This window comes from Silene latifolia, chromosome 6 (assembly GCF_048544455.1).
Source record: "Silene latifolia isolate original U9 population chromosome 6, ASM4854445v1, whole genome shotgun sequence".
Taxonomy (NCBI): Eukaryota; Viridiplantae; Streptophyta; class Magnoliopsida; order Caryophyllales; family Caryophyllaceae; genus Silene; species Silene latifolia.
This window is the reverse complement of record NC_133531.1, coordinates 65,091,185-65,099,694: the sequence shown is the minus strand read 5'-3', so window position 1 is coordinate 65,099,694 and position 8,510 is coordinate 65,091,185. Positions and strand designations below refer to the sequence as shown.

General features: G+C 39.7%; 1 non-coding gene across 1 annotated transcript; it reads right to left on the bottom strand.

Moving 5' to 3' along the window:
• Nucleotides 1–1,564: 1,564 nt before the first annotated feature.
• LOC141589087 (small nucleolar RNA R71) lies at nucleotides 1,565–1,671 on the bottom strand. Its single transcript, XR_012520041.1, has one exon. It is a non-coding gene; the product is annotated as a small nucleolar RNA R71 (small nucleolar RNA).
• Between the last annotated feature and the right edge of the window lie 6,839 nt (nucleotides 1,672–8,510).

Below are 8,510 nucleotides of genomic sequence, written 5' to 3'. Positions count from 1 at the left end.
TTATTATTGGAATCATTAGTAGGTATAATCTCTTAATCCCTTTTTAATTATTGCTAATTACTTTCATTTATTCATCATGTTTCATTATGTTAGTATGATTGACAACCTTTCTAGCATGATCAATATGATAATGAGTGAGTAGTCTCTTAGCTAGGGTTTAATGGGTGATTAGGGGAAACCAACTTGGGGAATGATTCATGCTTAAATTAATATGCTTTCATATCTTATTTGCTTGCTTGTTTTGATCTTAATACATGCACATGTTATATTTGATGAAATGCTAAGCCTATGAATCCTTGCATTTACTATCATCTTCTATCCTTTCAACTTGACTTGTAAGACATAACCCAACTCGAGTCTTGTTAGACCATGCATGTGTTGAGTAGGAAAGATTAAGTCGACTTGTAGGTGTTGTACAATCTAATCGATTCGGCTCCGGGACCCAAACTTTCCTAGGATTGTAAGATATACCCCAACTCAATCCATCACAACAATAATTGCTTGCTTATAATTTGAGAACATGTTTGTATGATCATATCCCATGAATCCCCTATGAACCCATGACACCCTAGTGTTTTTAATCAATTGTTTACACCCCTTATTTTATTCATCTTGCTAGTTTATTTTCATTGTTATTTTAGTTTAGTAACCTTCTACATCAACCAAATTTGTGACACCCCTAGACACCACTAGTTACAATAGAACTCTCATTTCAATACCCGTCCCTTGGGATCCGACCTTTACTTGCCTCTTTACTAATTGTAGAGTTGCTCGTGGAGTATAAATTGTGTTTTGTATCGACCATTGACCAACGACCACATATGCTTAATTGTGAACACCAAATGGCTCCGATCAAAAATGGCGCCGTTGCCGGGGACGGTGTTTAATTGATTTAAGATTTCTTTTATTGTTTTTAGTTGTGTCTTTTTCACCTTGGGGAAGTAAAACTCCTCAAGGTTTGTTCTAATTGTTTTCGAGTTGTTTGATATTTTGCATGTCTAGAAGGTTACAAAGAAATTTGTTACCTTTTGACCTTGAAATCGAAAGAACCTTGACGAATAATAGGAGACTTGTTAGGAGGAATTTGGGAGGTGTTGGTGAAGTTGTTCAACCCACTAGTGAGTTTGTCAATCCTTTCGCAATAAAAGGAGAAGAGAACCCATTAAACAATACCCCACAAAATCCACCTACAATGCCTAAATTCTCGTCACACTCTATACCCACCGAGGAGGATCTACCAAATGGTACTCCTACCCCACAACATCTCACCGGTAATTTTATTGCCAAGTCCGCCTTCATCCAACTAGTTGAGAGGAGCCAATTCGGGGGAATGCCTAGTGAGGACCCTCATTCTCATATGGAAATCTTTTGCGATTATTGTGAAGCTATCTCTCAAACGGGCGTGACTCAAGACCAAATAAGATGGGTCTTATTTCCTTTTTCGTTAATCGGCACCGCAAAGCAATGGTTGAAGGGCCTTGATAAGGCCACCCTTGGAATAGATTCTTGGAAGAAGCTAGCTCTAACTTTCTACAAAAAATTCTACCCACCGGAAAAGACTAACATGCTAAGAGCTCAAATTACGGGTTTTAAGCAAAGGGATGAAGAATCTTTGTATGAAGCTTGGGAGCGGTTCAAAGGTATTTGTCGCTCATGTCCTCACCATGGACTTAGCGAATGGTTTTTAGTGCAACAATTTTGGAATGGTTTATATGAAGATTCAAGGAACATTCTCAATATGGGATCAAATGGAATGTTCACCGAAGTTGATGACAATCAATCATGGAACAAGATTGAGGAAATGGCGGTCCATAATTCACAATATAGTAGGCCTCGCAAGGCTACTAGAGGAGGAAAGTATGAAGTGGACACCGTGACTCAATTAGGTGCTCAACTTAGTGCTCATATTGACACAATCAACTTGAAGTTTGAACAAGCTATGGCTAGGCTTGAGGAAAAATCAAAAACATCAAAGCACCATGTCAATGCCATGACGGCATCCTCATCAATCCCAAGCGGGATATGTGAGAATTGTGGAACCTTGGGTTATGACTCAAGTGAGTGTAGGGGAACAACCGAACAAGTTAATGCTTTCCAAGCTTACAAAAGTGGTACCCCTTATTCAAATTTTTACAATGAAAACACCAAGTTCCATCCAAATCTCTCATACAAAAGCCAAAATGTTCAAAACCCTCAAACAACATACACTCCACCACCCATGAGAAATCAAAATCAAAGACCCTTTTACAATCAAAACCAAGGTTACCAAAATCAAAATCCATACAATCACCAAAATGACCAAGGTTTTGATGTCCAAAAAGCGGTCCTCCAAATGCAAAAGAATCAACAAGAATTTTTCACTCAAATGCAAAAAGATAGCCAAGCAAAAGATACCACCATCAACAACATTCTAGCTCACACCAAGATGTTGGAAACACAATTGACTCAACTAGCATCTTCAAGCTCACAAAGACAAAAGGGGCAATTACCACCTCAAAGTAATCCCCCTAGACATGAAACGGTTAGTGCCATTCACTTGAGAAGTGGTACAAGATATGAAGCACCAAAGGAGCAAGTTGAGAATGAAGTTGTGAAAGCTAGTGAAAATGAAGTTGTTGTGCAAAGTCCCATAGAAGGGGAATCATCAAAAGAAGAAAGTTCAAAGAAAAATGAAGACAAAGCCAAAGAGAAGGAGCCCATTGTGGTTAGACTTCCTTTTCCAAGTCGTCAAGCCAAGCCCAAATTTGATGATCAACTTGGAAAGTTCATGGAAATTGTGAAGAACTTAGAAGTCTCAATTCCTTTCACGGAATTAATCAATCACGTTCCGGCCTATGCAAAGTACATGAAAGATATCCTCACAAAGAAGAAGTCGATCCGGAAACTTGAGACTATCGCCTTCACTAAGGTGAGTAGTGCAATACTTCAAGGGAGTTCACCTCCAAAGTTAAAGGATCCGGGAAGCTTCTCAATACCGTGTACCATTGGCGACACAACGATCAACAAAGCCTTATGTGATCTAGGGGCTAGTGTGAGTGTCATGCCATACTCGGTAAGTAAAAGGTTGGGAATGGGAGAGCTTAAGTGCACCAATATCACTCTTCAAATGGCCAATAGATCGACGAAGACACCATTAGGGATATGGGAAGATGTCCCCGTGCGAATTGGGAAGTTTTTCATCCCGGTGGACTTTGTCATTGTTGATATGGAGGAAGATTCCAACATTCCAATCATCTTAGGAAGACCTTTCCTACACACCGCGGGTGCGGTGATTGATGTGAAACATGGAGAGCTCACTCTAGAAGTGGGAGATGAAAGCATAACTTTTAATCTTGACAAGACCATGAGAGCTCCTCGTTTGCATGAGCCATGTTTCATGATTGATCATTATAGCCGGAAAGATGAAAGGAAGAAATCGGAACTCCAATGGAGGAAGAAAGTTGAAGATGCTCCATTCAAAGAGCAAGTGAATTGTGACAAGGAGAGCTTGCAAAGCTCATCAAAATCAACCAAGGAAGAAGATGATGGCCTCATTCGCCAAGAGAAGAAATTGGGAGAGTTGTCTCCATCTAAGCAAGAGATTTTCAATGATCAACTCAATGAAGTTTGTGGTCTTTGGGACGACGAATTTGAAGGGATCTTTAATCCCTACATTGGGCATGCCATCGATCATGATCAACAACAAGAGCCACGGTCTATTGAGGACCTCTACCACAACAATGAACAAGCTTTTGATTACTTCTTTAAGGTGTTGAGCAACATCAACAACACCTTGAACACGCCCCCTGACATCTCATCAAGAATGAGAGTTTGGTGGAGTCCTCCCTAAACCACCACTTGTAAATATTTCTAACTCCCTAACTTGCTTTTCAATTTTTGTATTGCATTTTTGTCATTTTTTGGATTTTATTTACTTTGATCAAAATAATTGTCATGAAAAGAGAGAAGTGAGGGAGGGATTAACAATTTCAATTGATGTGTAGTGCTTTACCTTAGTGTGGGGATGGCAATTGCCTAGGCTATTCATGTCTTAGTAGTGCCCCCACAATGAAGAACACAAGATTTGAAAGAAAGAAAGAAAGAATGATAAGGGAATGCGTTTGTGCACGGATGGAACTGAATCCGTGTACACAAGGACCAATCCGAGCGGATTCTTGAGAATCCGCCCGTCTGAAGAAGATCCGAGCGTCCCGTGAGAAGACGCCCGTCTTAGGGCCGAGCTGAAATTGCAAAATTCTTGATCGTTGAAGAATCCGAGCGGATTTACGAAAAGACGCCCGTCTCACGAATCCGTCCGTCTTGTGAACAATCCGCCCGTCATGCAAATGCTGGGAAAAACAAAGAAAAATCTCGGATAGAAATCCGTCCGTCCTGCACAAAATCCGCCCGTCTCACAAAAAGAATCCGAGCGGATTCCCCAGAATCCGCCCGTCTCTAGGCGGGATTTTTGAAAATTTGAAGCTGAAGAATCCGCACGGATTGCGCCCAATCCGCACGGACTGTCCCTGCGTTTTGAAAATGTCGAGCTCTTTAAATACACATCCCACCTTCATTCATTCATTCATTCATTCATAAACACTACCCATAACAACAAAACCCTCATCCTCTCCATCTCAAAAACAAAAACCCTCAACAAAACTCACCAAAATCAAATCAAACCGTTATTATTAATGGCGGCCTCGTCACGGTCCTAGCCAAGCACTTTGATCCTAATTTCAATAAGGATAGCAAGTACAAGGCAAAGGAAGGTGGCCATCTTATTGATATGTCCATCATGATTAACAAGTTTAAGTGGGTTGCTCACAATCCCCTTGACAACAAGTATGGGTGGCTTACTAGTGAGGCTCGATCATTCACTTTACCCGCAAAGATTTGCCGTCTTAGTGTCCACCGGGCCAACTATTTACTTCCCCTATCCAAGGAAGCCGAGTACATCATTCAACAACAAAAGGGTGATCACGAGACTCCCTCCTCTTCCATTGTTATACCGCCTTACCCCTTTGAATATGAAGAGTTCAAACCGCAAGGAGTTGAAATTGGAAAAGACTATGTCACTCTTCTTATGCAAGCCATACACAAGCAAGCTTATGAAGATCGGAAGAATGATTATTTGGCTCAATATCCTCCCCTCTTACATCTAGCTAGGCAAGGACTCCTTGATCCATCTTGTCCTTTGCCTAGTTGGGCGGATAAAGAAGCCTTATTTCCGGGTGCATCTAGGGACGTGGTGGAAGACAATGAGGTTGTTGGAAATGGTGAAGAATTTGATGATAACATTGAGGAAGAAGCAAGTGGAGATGATGAAGGAGATGGTGAAGATGATGATGAAGAAAGTGATGAAGAAAGTGCCAAGGAAAGTGGCAATGTGACCACTTCTCATGAGGGAAGTGGTGATGATGATAGCATGATGGAAGACTAGCCTTGGAGACTCCTACACTCCCATGGTATGTCTATATCTCTTTGTATTTTATTTCATTTTGATCATTGTTGGAGGAGTCCTAGCAACATCAAAGGACTCACACCTCGGTACCATGGAGGTGTTCTTTATTGTTCCCATTTTTTGAAAATCCAAAATGACAATCTAATTTCATGCATAGCATAGTGTGTGCATGAACTATACCCATGCTTTGACATTAGCAATAGTGTCTTATTTGGTTTGGGGAAGTTAATGCATACACAACGGGAGGTAATCTAAATTATCCTCTCCGTCATAACAAAAACCATGCATCATGTAGTGTAGCTTAGTGTAGAATTGCATTTAGTATAGAAATCATGCATCATTTTGCATAATTTCCATCATTTTGGCCATTGAGGACAATGCCCATATTAGTGTGGGGATGGGAATTCTAACACTTAACTTTTATTCAAAAACCATAAAAATTGAAAAATTTCAAAAAAATCAAAAAAATTGAAAAAATTGAAAAACCAAAAACAAGTTCATTTCCTTTGTATATATTGTCTTGTATATTGTGTTTGTTTATCCTTGTTCACTTTGATCGACTACGCCACATCCGAGACATGAGGATATTGAAGACCGCATGGTATGATCTTTCCAATCTCCTTTTTCCTCTCTATGTTAATGACTATGTGGCTTTATTTTGATTGATGCGGTAAAAACAATGTGAACTTAGGACTTGCATTTAGTTTATATGGCATATTAGTTGGTAGAATCATTTGCATTAGGATGTTTATACGTTAGTTGCATCATGGCATGTAGTTTGCATGTTAGAAAAATTTTGCGAAATCATCTACTTGGGAAGCTTGACAAGTGTATATAGGCCCTAGTAGATGCTTTTTATTCTTAAGACTTTGCTTGTTAGAATGCTTGTAAAACACCCTAAGATGTGTCATGCTAGTATCCTTTGACCCATGGTTTAAGGCCTAGTCAAGAGTACCTTGTGGTGTGATAACTCCTTGGCTACCGTTTATTCCAAGGTGACCCTTGAAACCATGCATACTTCTATCATTCATCCATGTTCTACCACATTTTTGTCATCAAAGGGAATGGGCACAAAAAGAAATCAATTTGAGTTCAATGAAATGAAAAGTGAAAGAAAGTTTGCAAAAAAAAATGCATCAAATGAAAAGAGGAGCAAAAAAATAGAACTCCTATGCTTCAAATACAAGGCACCCTCGTTACTAATTGGGGTGACTTTGAAAATGTTCAAAAAGAAATGCAAAAAGTTGTCAAGTATTGAAATGCCAAAAATCAAAAAGAAATGGCAAAGAAAGTGTTCTCAAATGTTATATGCCACAAGAAATTGGGGGGGAACAACAAAAATAAAAGCAAACTCCCAAAATGAAACTCAATTACTATCGATCCCTTTATCCATCATATCCATTTTTGTGCATGATAGAGAGGGGACGACCCTTCTTCTTGTCTAGGTAAGAGGGGGAATTCCACGATCCACCAGTGTTTCTAACACCATAGGGAGTCTACTCTTGACAAAAGCATTTAACGATTGAGGACAAAGGTACCCTAGCTTGACACCTTTTGGAGGTGATTTATTGGTATCCTTCTAGGCTTAGTAGTTTGAACAAATTGCATCTATGAAGGATTGTGTACCCTTGAATTGCTTCCCTTGTAGATAATTTCCGCCACTTAGATGAGGAAAGTGGCTATTCTTTTGTAGATGCATCCATTATGTGTTTTTGTGTGCTTAATGTTTGGATGTGTCGCCATTTTGGCAGGACCCACCTTGCCTTGCAAGAAGGCATCCTACCTCATGGTTGTCTTGTTGTGAGTTGAAGGGGCGGAGTGAGACCCGCTAATTGTCTCATATCGGCTATTATTATTAGGTTAGGTTAGTATAGGTCCTAGTCTTTGTCACCTCTTTACTCGGGACGAGCAAAGGTTCGGTTTGGGGATATTTGATGCGACCATAATTGGCGCATATTTAGCCCCCGAATTACCATTGTTTCCATGCTTTTTAGTGCCTATTTGGGTCATTTCTTATCTTTAGTTCTTTGTTTTGCATATTCTTTGAGATTTTGATCCCTTGGTAGGAAAGGAGTAAGAATCTTGCATTTTCATGGCAAAACGAGGCTAAATTGATCGTATTCAATGACCAAGCATCAAGGAGAGACAAGACTAGAAGGCCTTTGTACATATTATAGTAGAAGGACATTGTTGAGAAAAGGATCCTTGAGTCCCCAAGGAAATCCCCAAGGAATTCATGAAGAAAAGGGAAGAAAAGAAGAAGAAAAGCTGCTGCCAGACAATCCGAACGGATTGTACACAATCCGTCCGTCCGCCCTCGCCAATCCGAGCGTCCCTCAAAGGAATCCGCTCGGATTCCACCTCGCCAATCCGAGTGTCTTGACCAAGAATCCGCTCGGATTCTCCAGCCCAGATCCGGCCGTCCCGACTCCCATCCGCACGGATTTCAGTACAGCACGTTTTCGTTCTTCAAGCCACGATAAGAGAAGCCCTTCTCTCGGACAAAACCGGAGTCTCCTTACTCAACTTAAAAAGTGTAATTACTAGTTTAGCCCTTAGTTAACCCTAATGCATCCTCCCTAATTTTCACTATAAATACCCCATTAGTCTAATTAGAGGAGCATGTTCTTCTTATCAATAATTAGTGTAGTTAATATCAATCAAATCTCTCTTCAATATTGTAATCAAGTATTAATCAAGTTTTAATCCAAGTTTTAGTTCTTCAATCTCTCTTGTTCTTCATTTATTTTGGGTAATTAGAAGATTATTGGGTTTATTGGGAGATTGACAACCTTCCATCAATCATCAAGTTCTTCTATTATTCTTTGCATCTTTATTATTGGAATCATTAGTAGGTATAATCTCTTAATCCCTTTTTAATTATTGCTAATTACTTTCATTTATTCATCATGTTTCATTATGTTAGTATGATTGACAACCTTTCTAGCATGATCAATATGATAATGAGTGAGTAGTCTCTTAGCTAGGGTTTAATGGGTGATTAGGGGAAACCAACATGGGGAATGATTCATGCTTAAATTAATATGCTTTCATATCTTATTTGCTTGCT